Source organism: Bemisia tabaci, chromosome 3, assembly GCF_918797505.1.
Source record: "Bemisia tabaci chromosome 3, PGI_BMITA_v3".
Taxonomy (NCBI): domain Eukaryota; kingdom Metazoa; phylum Arthropoda; class Insecta; order Hemiptera; family Aleyrodidae; genus Bemisia; species Bemisia tabaci.
The window spans coordinates 40,753,800-40,769,923 of record NC_092795.1 but is presented as its reverse complement, the minus strand read 5'-3'; the positions used below and the strand labels follow the sequence as shown (position 1 = coordinate 40,769,923).

At 42.9% G+C, this 16,124-nt stretch overlaps 1 protein-coding gene across 1 annotated transcript in view; it reads left to right on the top strand.

Moving 5' to 3' along the window:
• Positions 1–16,124, top strand: part of LOC109032386 (uncharacterized) — a 184,376-nt gene that overhangs the window by 110,865 nt on the left and 57,387 nt on the right. The window lies entirely within an intron of this gene.

Genomic DNA, 16,124 nt, shown 5'->3' with positions numbered 1-16,124 from the left:
GTGCTGGATATTCGAAAGACAGATATCGTTGCCTGACCTCTTTAAAAGTCAGCACAGATTGTGGTATTTTGGTCGCTACAATTATATGGTCGCATCCTGTTATGTTTAATTGCATATCCAGCAAAATTGAAGGCGAACCTCAATTTGGTGACATCTACTGGAAAAAGGTCGAATTGATTGAGAATTGCGAAAAAAAGATCATTTGTGTGCGTTTGATAAAGTAAACTCACCGCTAGATTACGTCATATCGGCTCTAGTATCTCAAACCTCTAAAAAAGTCAAAATGATAGAGAATTGCGAAAAGAAAGATCATATGTGTGCGTTTGATAAAATAAACTCACCTTTGCTGTGGATTACGTCATACCGGCTTTAGCATCTCGGTGTCTTGATTGTCCCCCAAAACTCCCTAAGTAGGTAGACAGATGAGCCTTGGCTAATGACTTCCAATGGAGCGCCAGTCGTCGGGTGATTAGCCAGGCCGCAATTCCGCGGTCCGCGATGTCATGCGCGTGACGCCGCGACGAGCAGCGCGTCGATCGAAGCGTCGCGACGCCACCGTCCGCCATGCGCACTCCTCCGCTCCCCCTCCACCCACGCCACGCCGCGCGACGGGCAGGGCCCGGCTCTGATAGGCCCATTATGAGCTTATTATCCTACCCGGCGTACAGATGTCTGCGACAATTGCGGACTGCCATTATACCGGAAGTACCTTCTCGTTCCACGCAGTATCAGAGGGAGGTGCGTCACCTGGAATCGGAGCTGCAATGTTTTAATCCTGCAGGTTAGCAAAGGTAAATCTACCTATAGTCAAACCCTGTTGTTGAAATAGTGAATCAACTAGTAGAGTAACTAACTCTCTCCAAACTGGGAAATGATTTTATCAACAGCGTAAGGCTCTAAAAGGTTTTCCACCGCAGTTATTTCATTATAGGTCACTTGTTAAGCTGAAGAGGCAAGATTTTGGCGAAAAAGTTGCTGTTTCTGATTTTTTTTTTTATGCAGTAGTATCAGTAAATCAATTTCAAAATTTCGGAAGTTCAGATCTCCTATCACAATTCCGATTACAAGACGAGGCCCTTTGCCAGTATCCTGACAATGGTGAAAATTTCCAATTTTGGGAATCGGACATTTTCTGAAGCTAGCAATAACACTCATTAGCCAACGTTCAAATGTTGGTTTTTGAAATATATGAGCATCAAAACAGCTTATGAGCTTTTTTTATGTAACATATTACTTAAGACGACTATCACGTCAAATACGAATGCGTAAAGAATGGTGAAGCCTTGTTAATTTTTAAAGATGTTTTATCACCCGACGCTAGAAGGAGAATCCCTGGTAAAAACATACCAAAACGCGACCTCTACTCCAGTCTCATCAAGAATGCCTGGAAAAGTCTTAGTTCGTCTACTCTATACAGAGACTCCATACCGTGAAATACATTCCCATTAACATTAATTAACCGAGGTATGAAAAATTGAAACATTTGGTGTGTGACGTCATCCACCGCGCGAGCGACACCCTTGATTCTTCCACCTTGCTTTCATCCAAGTTTAATGATAAGCAACCAGTAAAATGAGTGTCTCTCTGACAAATGAAAGCAAGGTGTAAGAAATCACAGGTGTCACTACCGCGATGAATAACGTCATCAAATACATTTTTCTGTTGCATTTTGTTAGGATACTCGTGCAATAGCCTCTTAGCTCAAGATATAGGCTTCGATAGGCATTGCTGCAATACGCTCAGCTCTGCGTTTGCCGACTATCCTCAGGCCTGTCAGCGGTCGGGGTCGGGCGAGGCCCGGGAGCTTTGACGCGGGAATAATAGACGCGAACAGGCGCGATAGGATCAAGGTAACTGAGGCAATCGCCTGGCGCGGCGTATCGATGGTGCTGACAAAGCCACAAAAAGCAGGCTCAGTTGGGCAAATAAAATATTTACCGCGGTTAATTCAGTCCGAAAGTGCCTCGTGCACCGCCATCAGGTGGACGTATTCATGCTGAAACGAACTATGTTACACGCTATCCCTATGCACATAGTTCCTTTTAGCAATGAATACGTTCAGGTGACGTCCGAATAGCCGTGATTAATTTAAAAGCATTCCGTACCCGCGTGCGGGGGTGGCGAACTGCCGAGGTCTCTGCCACCGGCTGCAGGGTGGAGGAGTCTCTTTCGGCGTAGAATGGATGATCGTCACACGGCGCCATTGTTGCCGACCTCTCGTCCGATAGGAATTGTAATCTATTGGATATCCATGGCTTCGTATTTGCTCTTAAGCGTAATTAAATTTCATGGTTTCGGAGACGCTATTGGTAAGACGTCACAGGAAAACGATATATAGTAGAGTCTCGATTATCCGCGATAATTGTGACCGGAGATACCGCGGATAATTTGAATCTACGCAAGGCGGCCGGAAAAAGTCAACGGAAAGACTGTGTTTTAAAGAAATCAGTAAAGACACTTATTATGCATTAGAAAATAATATAATTATTAACTAAGAATCAGTAAACGTTACCTGTTAAACAAATTAAACTGAATTTCTTGAAGAATTTTCCGAATGACCCATTGAAACTGGAAAGAAAACCACATTGGATCTAGAGTCCAGACTCTTAAAAACATCGAAAAGAAAAAATACTCTTGATTCACTCAGATTTAAGCTTAAATCAAGAACCCAGCCTCTTAACGTGAGCGGATTTCCTTTTGATTTAAGCTTAAATCTGATGAAATCAAGAGTATTTTTTCTTGTCAATGTTTTCAAGAGTCTGGACTCTAGATCCAATGTGGGTTTTTTTTTTCCAGTGAAGTTATTCAACTAAGTCTTGTAATGTGGCAAGGTTGCTTTTCTCCAAAACAGTACGAATATGGCAGCATGGTCGCGACTAATTCGGCTATTGTGGGCGCCGAAAAAACGCGTGGAGCAGGCGGGCCCCGCCTTCGGGAGGAAAGCGCCCATTTTTAGGTTTTCCCGCTGTGGCGCGGCGGCGAGGGCCAATCAGTTGCGCGACACGTTGATTAACTTTTCATGCCGGCCAGCTGTGCGCCCGCGCCCACCCGCACCAGGTAGATCAACATGGCTGTTTGCTTAGGACTCTGACAGCCCGGATTGTATTAGTAGTTAATTGTCGACTTGCCCCGACCGAGGCTCGAAACCGATAGGGAGGGACACCTTAGTTGCCAGCTTTGAGGCTCCGTTAGCTCCGGCCCAAAAAAGGATACCACGAGGCACACACTGGAAAAAAAACACATTGGATCTAGAGTCCAGACTCTTGAAAACATTGACAAGAAAAAGGACTCTTGATTCAATCAGATTTAAGCTTAAATCAAAAGTAAATCCGCTCAAATTAAGAAGCTTGGTTCTTGATTTAAGCTTAAATCTGATTGAATCAAGAGTATATTTTCTTGTCAATGTTTTTAAGAGTCTGGACTTCTAGATCCAATGTGTTTTTTTTCCAGTGTAAGAATTTCATATTTTCAAGTGCTGAACTGCACCGCGGTTTTCCTCGAATTTTCGCTGATTAAAATATCAGTCATGTAAGCTTCACTATTGAGGAACTGTGTTTTTTTTTTCAAAGCAGTGGATCGAGACAGTCAGAGAGGTCGGACTTGAAATTTTCAACTAAAACTGCTAATTTTGAAATTCAATTCGTCACATTTTAAATTTTAGAGGAGATTCCAAAAGAAAATATCACGAGGAAACCAATTGAGCAACTTTTAAAACCGCAAAGTCTTTTTATGAACAAAGTTATAAGCTTTTGAAGTTTCCAAATTTTGTCCGACCTCTCTCATTGACTCGATCCACTGTGCGAGGGATAAAAAGAACCATGGAATATGGAATCTGCAAAGAGTCGGAAAACCCAGCGGCCAGGGTTCAAATTTTTTGGCCAACACCACAATATTGGACTTCGTTTAGCAGAAAGGAACCAAACCTCAACAGCCATTGCCAAATTTAAGTGGGCAATTCAATTTTTTTACAAGAGAAAATTTGTGTGGATTCTTTTGAAAATTTTAAGGAATTTGCTTCTCACTATGCTGAAAATAATTCACTGACATTTGCATAAAAAATCCGCACGACCATATCATGTAAAAAATTGAGTTGTCGACTTGAATTTGGCCATAGCTGATGTGGCTTGGTTCCTTTCTGCTTAACATGGTCCAATTGATAATGACAAATTTCAGAACTAGCATGGCATCGTTGTTCCTGTGCTCGACTAATTTCAGTGCTTATCCCGGTTATGGCGGTATTTTCCGCGCATGTGGTATACTTTCCACTGCGCAGTCCTAGGTATCGAATCACATAGTGGGTACTTTTTTCAAGAGTAGATAATGTTCTTTTTTCTCGCTATTATTCTACTCCATCTCTTCCATCCGTGATACTCGTAAGAAAATACAACTTGATACAAATCGAAACCACGAAACTCAGGTACTTTCAGTTAGAGCGCAGATTTCTCTATTCGTGCCTTCCTTCTTCATGTTTTCCAGGGCACTGAATCCGACTTCAACTTCCCTACCTTGAATGTGGTGGGCGCCAGTCACCGGCCGCTGAAAAAAACCCGAAAATATTTATTTCTTAATTTCTGAAGAAGCGGGAAATGCCAATATTCGTGCATTTGAAAAAAAACGCACATCGTTCAAACAATCATACTTTTCAAGAAGTAGACGCGATTTTATCAAAGTATGATATTTCAATTTTAGTGCATAAGATTTGCACAATGAAAATTAGTGGCACTGCGGCAACTATTCGACCCATGTTTTGTATCAAAATAGAGGAAAACTCAAGTTCGTAGTAATCTTTTAGCCTTCCATAAGTATTGGCAAAAAGCTCTGCAGCAATGTGAGTTTTAGGGTAACTTACACTTTACAATTCCTTAAGTATAAATTTTGAAAGATTTGTCTTCACACTGGTGTTTCATTCCACATTTTAAACAAAATATAAACGAGCCTGTGAGGAAGAAGCCAACGCACATTTTACAAAGGAGGACTAGAGTAAAGAGCTTCACAAAAAGCATCCTATCTGAAGCTAGGGCAATATTTAGGGCATATAAGTTTCCAACACATAATTCAAGATGGAGTGAATACGATGATAGTAAGCCAAATTTTGGATAACGGGACAAGTCAAAATCTTCCGGCTTCAGTCTTTTATTCTCTACGACCAGTTTTATAATTTAACGATTGAAAAAACCAACCCGAAACCGGAAAGCTTACACATATCTTTACGTCAGCTGCAACCTAACGATGAACTGATTGAATTATTTGGGCACAGAGGAGGTCACTGCACAAGGCAGCCACCAGGTAAGAGAGGAAGGAACTCGAATTACAAAATCGAAAAAAGGAAGTGAGGAACAAAAGTGCGCGGATTCTCAGAAAACTTTCCTGGGTCCTGTCACCGGGACAAAAGGAACGCTTGAACCCCTGCACTTTCCTCTTGTTTTCGTGAATAAATATTGTGGCATGCAAGAGAATCACAAACATCGTGAATACGACAGGCTGGAATGTCTTTAAAACAAAAACGCTGGGGAAGACCCCAAACTTAGTGAACACACAGAGGTGCACCCACGGACCAAAACTCGCACAGGGGTTCATTGAAACTGAAAATGTGGATAATACACTGCCGTGCTAAGGAAAAGCGTCGTATGAACCTTCAGGCGTCGCCAAATTTCCATTTCTAAAACACGAATTCCCTGGTAAACTTATAAACATTTTTCTTTCAATTTTTCAGATAATGTTGTTTGCAATTTCACCTAAAGTTCCTAAAAATTTCAGTCAAAAATATTCATAACTTTCCTTAAAAATAAAAATTTTATTGAAGGAAATTTGGCAACTCTCGAATGTTCATAAGGCGTTCTTCATTAGCACGGCAGTACAGTGATAACCTGGTGCAACCCCTATCTACTTTAAAATATTTGTTTTACATTATTTTTTAGTTTTTCCAACTGTTATTGCCTTCAACATGAAAAAAAAAAAAAAAAAAAAAATCCAACTAAAATTTGTAAACATCTGGCGCAAAAGAAACGATGATTTAGAATCATCAATGCATCAATGAAGAATCAGCTACTTTCACGGGCTGAAATACTGACCAAAAAAGCAAAGAGACCTCTTCAAAGTGAAAAACTAATTTAATTGGCATTTGGTCTGATAGAACGCCAGACAGCGGTGTTCTTCGTATTGAAAATTCTGAAAGGCTGCCAAATTGGGTTTTCCTCTCTACTTTGACATCTCAGACGGACCATGGCCCCTGTCCAAATCGCGAGAGATCAGAGGATGGCACGAAATGCGGCCATCAGCCGAGATGATTTCATAATAATTCAATAACATCATGTGATCAATCGTGGTTTAAATTCTTAATCCCGTAAACGAGGATTCGTCGCTAAGACTTTACTGCGTTTCCACCTGTTCACGCACCGTGCAGATGTCCGTGAACTTAGCCCCCCCACCTCCCCAAAAATTGAAAAATGCATCGTCAGGAATTTGCTCACCTTTTGCTCAGGTGGAAAAACAACTTTTTAGCAATTGCTCACCTTCCCTTCCCCCCAAATTTCAATTCGAAATTCCCTATGGACCCCCAAAAATGCCAGCCCCCCGACCTCGTCCGATCGACTTCAAACTGGTGTCAAACAATTGCTCTTGAATTGCTCAGAATTGCTCACCAAAAATTTAGAATTGCTCACCCTCCCTTCCCCCTCAAAATCCATTTCGAAATTCACCATATGGACCCCCCAAAAATGCCAGCCCCCCGACCTTGTCCGATCGACTTCAAACCGGTGTCAAACAATTGCTCTTGAATTGCTCAGAATTGCTCACCAAAAATTTAAAATTGCTCACCCACCCTTCCCCCCCCAAAATGAGGGTGCCACCTGGTGCCCCAAAACATGCCAGCCCCCCGACCTCGTCCGATCGACTTCAAACCGGTGTCAAACAATTGCTCTTGAATTGCTCAGAATTGCTCACCAAAAATTTAGAATTGCTCACCCTCCCTTCCCCCTCAAAATCCATTTCGAAATTCACCATTTGGACCCCCCAAAAATGCCAGCCCCCCGACCTTGTCCGATCGACTTCAAACCGGTGTCAAACAATTGCTCTTGAATTGCTCAGAATTGCTCACCAAAATTTTAGAATTGCTCACCCTCCCTTCCCCCTCAAAATCCATTTCGAAATTCACCATTTGGACCCCCCAAAAATGCCAGCCCCCCGACCTTGTCCGATCGACTTCAAACCGGTGTCAAACAATTGCTCTTGAAGTGCTCAGAATTGCTCACCAAAAATTAGGAATTGCTCACCCACCATTCCCCCCCAAAATGAGGGTGCCACCTGGTGCCCCAAAATATGCCAGCCCCCCGACCTCGTCCGATCGACTTCAAACCGGTGTCAAACAATTGCTCTTGAATTGCTCAGAATTGTTCACCAAAAATTTAGAATTGCTCACCCACCCTTCCCCCCCAAAATGAGGGTGCCATCTGGTGCCCCAAAATATGCCAGCCCCCCGACCTCGTCCGATCGACTTCAAACCGGTGTCAAACAATTGCTCTTGAATTGCTCGGAATTGCTCACCAAAAGTTTAGAATTGCTCACCCTCCCTTCCCCCTCAAAATCCATTTCGAAATTCACCATATGGACCCCCCAAAAATGCCAGCCCCCCGACCTTGTCCGAACAACTTCAAACCGGTGTCAAACAATTGCTCTTGAATTGCTCAGAGTTGCTCACCAAAAATTTAGAATTGCTCACCCACCCTTCCCCCCCAAAATGAGGGTGCCACCTGGTGCCCCAAAATATGCCAGCCCCCCGACCTCGTCCGATCGACTTCAAACCGGTGTCAAACAATTGCTCTTGAATTGCTCAGAATTGCTCACCAAAAATTAGGAATTGCTCACCCACCCTTCCCCCCCAAAATGAGGGTGCCACCTGGTGCCCCAAAATATGCCAGCCCCCGACCTCGTCCGATCGACTTCAAACCGGTGTCAAACAATTGCTCTTGAATTGCTCGGAATTGCTCACCAAAAGTTTAGAATTGCTCACCCTCCCTTCCCCCTCAAAATCCATTTCGAAATTCACCATATGGACCCCCCAAAAATGCCAGCCCCCCGACCTTGTCCGAACAACTTCAAACCGGTGTCAAACAATTGCTCTTGAATTGCTCAGAATTGCTCACCAAAAATTTAGAATTGCTCACCCACCCTTCCCCCCCAAAATGAGGGTGCCACCTGGTGCCCCAAAATATGCCAGCCCCCCGACCTCGTCCGATCGACTTCAAACCGGTGTCAAACAATTGCTCTTGAATTGCTCGGAATTGCTCACCAAAAGTTTAGAATTGCTCACCCTCCCTTCCCCCCCAAAATGAGGGTGCCACCTGGTGCCCCAAAATATGCCAGCCCCCCGACATCGTCCGATCGACTTCAAACCGGTGTCAAACAATTGCCTTTGAACTGCTCAGAATTGCTCACCAAAAATTAGGAATTGCTCACCCACCCTTCCCCTCCAAAATGCAATTCGAAATTCACCATATCGACCTCCCAAAAATGCCAGCCCCCCGACATCGTCCGATCGACTTCAAACCGGTGTCAAACAATTGCTCTTGAATCGCTTAATATTGCTCACTCTCTTTTTTTTACTGGAAGTTGCGGCGAGGGGAAAGTGGTCCCGTCGTAAACCTCAGCCTCAGGAAAATGGTACTTTTGGTGATTCCATCGGTAAAGTTTGAAATGCACTCCACGTTTTTCGAGTTCCTTCGGAAATATTCGTCTTCGAATGGTTTCTGCTTAAAAAATGTAACTACACTGAAAAAAAAGTAGCTTGGAATAAGCATGATTCTTTAATTTGCCGCCAAGAATTTTCTTTATCTTGCTTTAAGCTGACTTTTTCTTGTTTCATGAAAAAAAATGCTTGGGTTAAGCGAAAATGTAGCTTATATTAACCAGCATAATTCTTGATTTAAGAAGAAATACTTCTTGGCGGCAAATTAAGATTCTTTTTCTTTTCTAGTGTATGGTACAGGTGAACATTTTACAAGAGGTTTCGTTTTTTTATTGAAACCATTGATCACTGAGGCCCTTTTAACGAAAACTGCGACGTTTTATGAGGCAAAAAAATGCTTAAAAGGCAACGCATCAGTTCCGGCAGCAATGACTGGACTGCTCGCAGGAGACACTCTATTGTGCAGCGAAGGGACTCCCGCAACCCGCTTTGTGTCGGGGTTGAAACAATCGGTACCCTTCATCCCTCCTTAAAGAGCTCTTGTACCCGATCCGAAAATGTTTTGCGGTTGAAAACTTTATCTTTTACCGTGAAAATTGAGTTCCAGCGCGAATTTAAGGTGATTCGTGAAAATTGAGTTCCAGCGCGAATTTAAGGTGTTCGATGGACGCCTTATTTTGTGTCAAAAGGGCATATCGCATCAATTGGTTCCATTTTTTCAGCTACTCGTCATTTTTCTCCAATTTTGAGATCGCAATTCTGTTGTCAGGAGACTTAAGCACTCTTTTACCTATCTTGACCAAGAAATTCAACGTAATAAGGGCGTGGTTTTTTTAGAGAGAAAATATCGCATTCGAGTGCAGTTTCGATATTAGTATCGAATGCGATGTTTCCTCTCTAAAAAAACCACGCCTTTACTGCGTTGAGTTTCTTTGTCAAAATTGGTAAGTGAGTGTTTTAGTCTCTTGACAACCCAATTGCGATCTCAAAATTGGAGAAAAATGACGAGTATCTGAAAAAATTGAACCAATTGATACGATATATCGCATGCCGCTCTGACACAAAATATGGCGTCCATCGAATCACCTTAAGTTAAAAACGCACCAAAAGTTCGTCCAATTATCTCAATTTTACTGCTGCAAGCTGATGTGCGGCCTTTGCTTATGATCGCGATTTGCCAAGAAATGCCGTGGATCAACTTAAATTTAAGATAATAGGACGGATTTTTAGGGCGTTTTCATCAAAATTTTGAGCTGAGTATCGGCAAAACTTTATAATTTATGTTATATATGCATCGTCAGCCGTCAAATATCTAAAAATTTCCTGGTTCCGTGGAGGGGCCGATTTCGCGACTCGCCGATGAACGGTTTGAAATATAGTTTGTTTTCCTGATTTTTTGTTCATAGGATATGTCTCATTATGTCTCCCAATCTGTTGAGTGTGGGAGACAGGAATACCGACACTCAAAAGAATAGAAGGTTTTTTAAAGTGCTAAAAGATCGAAAGGCTCCGGCGAAACAGTAAAGGACTGCTGCCGTAAATTCACATTATCCACGCTCCTCACGCGGATACAAATAACTCGTCAAGAGACCGCTCTATTGTGGAAAATATTAGGCTCTTCCGGACGTGACCGTCTCAATTCAGTTTTCGTCACCTCCCGCATATGTGAGAAACCGCTTATTGCCATGTTTCCGACAACCGTTTCCCAGGAATGCATATTGGTAAAATATTGATTTTTCGAGAAAATTTCCATTACGGATGTTGAAAAGGGCGCACATTGGGACGAGCCCATTACAGAAACGGGACATTCACGGTAAAAATGAAAATCATTAAAAGCAAGAACCAAAGGTGTAGAAGTTACCTGGAGGGTCTAAACCTCCAGAATAACGAAGATTTTAACAATTTAATTGAGGAATATTCAAATGACAGCCGTAGAGAAACGCGTGTTTCGGTAAGATGAAAAAAAGAGGCAAAAGCGCACGTATACAAATTTTGCTCCTCTAGCTTCCGAGATTATTTTAAATGCAATTTTTGTTTTAACAATTGAAAACAAACATAGACTATTCGTTTACGTCTTTGGTGATGATTACTTTTTACTTCCTGGGGGTCACAGAGTGAATTCAAAATCGACCTGTCAAAAAACTAAAATTCAAACTTCAATTAGAGTTTTAAAAAAATGTCCAGACTTGTCCAAGAAACGGTTTGCAAATCGAGATTCTACGTATCCTTAGCTTTCAGAATCATATTAGTTTTCATCCGACTTCTTCCGACTTTGGAAGTTACGAGGGAAAACATGAGCGCGGTTTGCTTAAAATCGAGCGCTTTCACAGGCCAATTGACGGTTGAGGTTGAGTGCAACGGGCTATGTTGCTGGCCACCGCGCCGCGCCGCCGCCGCGTTGCTTATCAGCTTGCTGCGATGCTCATCTGATATCTAGGATACGGATCAATATCGTCTTTTTTTGTAGACCGATTTTTTATTTTTAATTTGTAGAGCAATCAACAACAAGAATTGGATGATGTCGTGATGGAAACGGTGCTTAGAATCGAGGCTGACATTAAAAATTTAATTGTAACCAAAGTAGACGGTTTGACAGTGTCCCATGATTTGTATTCCACCATGTTTGATGGGAAAATTTGCAATATATTAAGTAGCAATAAATCCTCATTCTTATGAACGATATTTCAGAAGTGCAGAAAAGACCCCTAAGAAGCTCGGAGTTTCTGAAGTATGGAATTTTGCCTTGGCATCTCAAGATTGAAACTTTTGAGTGTCTGTTGCATATTTCGTATAATCAGGATTTCAGAAAGTGACGCTCAAAAACGGAAGAAGAAAAGTCCTTGAAAAAAGAAAACGGGGAAAAAACAGCATCTGTGTCAAAGAATGATAATATTTGGGAGCAACTTATTCGTTTATGATTTTCGGATTCACTTTAATGTCTGCCCATTGATGAACTCATTCCCCTATAGTCAAATATCGCTGCGGTTTTTGCGATAGGTAAGAAGATAGTGGGGGGGGGGGGGGTGTTCATTCTTAATAGAAGCATTTCTCAATTTCAGGATCAGTGAATTCATTTTCTTTTTCAATGAAAAAAAGCAAACGACACGCGCGTTAAATCTCTACCATAATCATGCTAATCTGTTTATCAAATAGATTAAAACAGAGACTTGGCAACACAATTTTTTGGCGGGATTGTCACAATGAACCAAATTCTGAACATAACATTGGATTCCTTTTCCCACAAAGACTGAAAATGTCAAGTTTTGAGAAGATCGGCGAAAAATTATCGTCTGATGTGCGAATGTCCCGTTTTAACACCTTTTCGTCCCACTGTGGGGCGATGGCCGGCGAATTTATTTTGATGCCTCAATGTTTTCATTTGTTTGCAAGGAAGCATACGGTCCGTAGCATTGCACCTTATCTCGACTGACTCTTCCAAAACAACGTTCATGTCTCATTGTCTTGGGATTCAATCAGGGCAGTAACGCGATATTTAGAAAGTATTTGTATTTGTATTTTTTTTTTTTTAAATGAAGCGTCCAAACCTGACGAAAAATGTGAGAGAAAATATTTAATTCTGTAATTAAAATGTGGAAGAGTGTACAAGGCGCATTCGAGTGAGGTAAATCTCAACTAGATTTCGGGGATTTTTAAATAATGTGGAATTTACACATTTATGAACATTTCTCAAAAAATAGTCCTGTGAAATTTTTGATATGTTTCGACCCAGACACGTGGGAAAATTGTAATTGTTTTTGAGGTAGAAGCCAAGTATCTATATATTTGACTTTCTGAATAAGTTAACACTCTGATTTCGAATTGGAGCTCGTTGAACTCAACAGCGCTACTTAAAAAGGCCCCTGATAAATGATCTGGATCAATATCGCAGCTGTTTAAAGATTCCAGGCAAAAAGCGCCGGATCTCCCATCCGGATTTTTCATCCGTTGCCGCAGCACGTGACCCTTGCCATCAGTTTCAACGGGCACTAGACGAAGCGCATAGAGATGTGGCGACGCTGCGCTTCGAAAGGTTCCGGCTACCTGCGACTTTTAAAGATCCCGCGTAAAGAGTGCCGGATCTCCCGTCCGGAATTATCTTGCGTTGCCGCAGCGCCTGACCCTTGCCGGCCGTTTCAATGGTCAGTAGACGAAGCGGAGAGAGATGTGGCCACGCTGCACTTCGAGGGGTTCCGGCTACCTGCGAGCCTGCGACTGCGCAGCGAAAGATTTGAGTTCTAGGGGCGCGCTAGTCCGTTAATTTGAAATTCTTCAGTTCTTAGCTCTTTCCTGAAAAATACTGAGACTCATCATTCGAGATATTTCATATATCTCTGGAGTTCTTTACAGTGTAGTTCAAATATTAGAGGATAATTCAATGTGCATTTAACTCCGCCCTCCGGAGCTTACATTACTCCGATACACCCCGAATGATTTGAGTCAGGGCCGGATACATCATACATATAGGCACACCAGGCGTGCGCCAAGAAGTCCTTCCCACCAAACGGCACACGTCAAAAAAATCCTCCGCTACACCTCTCATCCCATAATCCACCAAAAAATTACTCAAACTGCGGTTATCTCGGTTCTTAATTCGAATTTTACTAACGGATCATCTTAACCATCCTCGCCTAAGAGTAAAAATCATCGCATCCCCTCTCACCAGACGGGTATCCGCAAATTGGACTACGTCAATTGACAAGAAACTTCAAAATCCAGCACTAATATAAATAGTGACGGGATCTACAATCTTCTATGTTCTAAATCAAGCTACGTTTGCGAATCAAACTCCATATTCTGACGACTAAAAGGGTCTAAAATCCGCTAAGTTCCAAATCGAGCTACATTAGCAAATCCAACTCCATATTCTTACGACTGAAGTTTATTGAATGAAATGTTGGCATTCCAGTGAAATTTGTTGACAGCCATTGTTTGACACCGGTTTGAAGTCGATCGGACGAGGTCGGGGGGCTGGCATATTTTGGGGCACCAGGTGGCACCCTCATTTTGGGGGGGAATGGTGGGTGAGCAATTCCTAATTTTTGGTGAGCAATTCTGAGCAATTCTAGAGCAATTGTTTGACTTCGGTTTGAAGTCGATCGGACGAGGTCGGGGGGCTGGCATATTTTGGGCACCAGGTGGCACCCTCATTTGGGGGAAGGGTGGTGAGCAATTCTAAATTTTTGGTGAGCAATTCTGAGCAATTCAAGAGCAATTGTTTGACACCGGTTTGAAGTCGATCGGACGAGGTCGGGGGGCTGGCATATTTTGGGGCACCAGGTGGCACCCTCATTTTGGGGGGGGGGGAAGGGTGGGTGAGCAATTCTTAATTTTTGGTGAGCAATTCTGAGCAATTCAAGAGCAATTGTTTGACACCGGTTTGAAGTCGATCGGACGAGGTCGGGGGCTGGCATATTTTGGGGCACCAGGTGGCACCCTCATTTTGGGGGGGAAGGGTGGGTGAGCAATTCCTAATTTTTGGTGAGCAATTCTGAGCAATTCAAGAGCAATTGTTTGACACCCGGTTTGAAGTCGATCGGACGAGGTCGGGGGCTGGCATATTTTGGGGCACCAGGTGGCACCCTCATTTTGGGGGGAAGGGTGGGTGAGCAATTCTAATTTTTGGTGAGCAATTCTGAGCAATTCAAGAGCAATTGTTTGACACCGGTTTGAAGTCGATCGGACGAGGTCGGGGGGCTGGCATATTTTGGGGCACCAGGTGGCACCCTCATTTTGGGGGGGAAGGGTGGGTGAGCAATTCTGAGCAATTCAAGAGCAATTGTTTGACACCGGTTTGAAGTCGATCGGACGAGGTCGGGGGGCTGGCATATTTTGGGGCACCAGGTGGCACCCTCATTTTGGGGGGAAGGGTGGGTGAGCAATTCTAAATTTTTGGTGAGCAATTCTGAGCACTTCAAGAGCAATTGTTTGACACCGGTTTGAAGTCGATCGGACAAGGTCGGGGGGCTGGCATTTTTGGGGGGTCCAAATGGTGAATTTCGAAATGGATTTTGAGGGGGAAGGGAGGGTGAGCAATTCTAAAATTTTGGTGAGCAATTCTGAGCAATTCAAGAGCAATTGTTTGACACCGGTTTGAAGTCGATCGGACAAGGTCGGGGGGCTGGCATTTTTGGGGGTCCAAATGGTGAATTTCGAAATGGATTTTGAGGGGGAAGGGAGGGTGAGCAATTCTAAATTTTTGGTGAGCAATTCTGAGCAATTCAAGAGCAATTGTTTGACACCAGTTTGAAGTCGATCGGACGAGGTCGGGGGGCTGGCATTTTTGGGGGTCCATAGGGAATTTCGAATTGAAATTTGGGGGGAAGGGAAGGTGAGCAATTGCTAAAAAGTTTTTTTTTCCACCTGAGCAAAAGGTGAGCAAATTCCTGACGATGCATTTTTTAATTTTTGGGGAGGTGGGGGGGCTAAGTTCACGGACATACCGTGCAGTGATGGCAGTCTACCAGAGGAGACAAACGAAGGGGAGCTAAAATATGAATGAGTCGCTCGTGGTAAAGAACGGGGAAGGGGTAGCCTTCTTGTGATTGGCCGTTTCAAGGTGACTTAGGCGTGCTATTGGCCGCCGTTCTCTGGCTCGGGGGAGTTAATTGGCAGCAAACCATGTTGCCACACCGGGCGAACGGCACCGGGACACATGGATTGGGGAGTTGGGTAAGTGACTGTCCATCGCGAGAGATAATAAACTCCATATGGTGATAGTGCATTAGTGACTTCAGACCGAACATGAGTACTTAAATACTGTCCGTATACTTTACTTCAAAATGAAATCTTGGATTTTAGAACGCCCACGCCTCCCCCCGCCGATTCCCAAACACCCCCCCCCCCTTGCTATACATACACCCTTTATGCAGTCTGGAAATAACGCTTTGCCAGACCGTCTCTCTTGCATGCCAAAAAACCGGAATGTTCTGCGGTTATTTACCAAAATATTGACAAAGTTTTTAAAGATCTGCAACACGCTGCTTCCTGTGTAAGTCTCCGAAGTTCCCCCCCCCCCAAATCACACATACATTAAAAAATCCCTTTGGTTTTCACGCATAGCCGCATACTAGAGATCACTTTTCTCAAATTTCCAATGAATTGTTTTAAAGGAAAATAGGGAGAAAAAATGCGCAAATATGAAACTTAATTATACAAGTTTCTTACTTAATAATATATATGATAATATAAGTTTCATAGAGTTTGCAATGAAATCATTTTCCTTTTGAGACTTGAACCAACGCTATTTGGACCGCGTTTAGCTGAAATGAACGTAAAAAAAAAACTTTGCGCCTTCAATTCTTTCGTTTGCAACACGAACAGTCATTATTAGGTTAGATTAGTTGCATCCAGACATTTCCGACAGTACAATGTATATCAAGCAGCAGATTTGAGAGCAGAAGGTAAACAAAACATGCTCTATAATTGAACAGATTTCTATCAA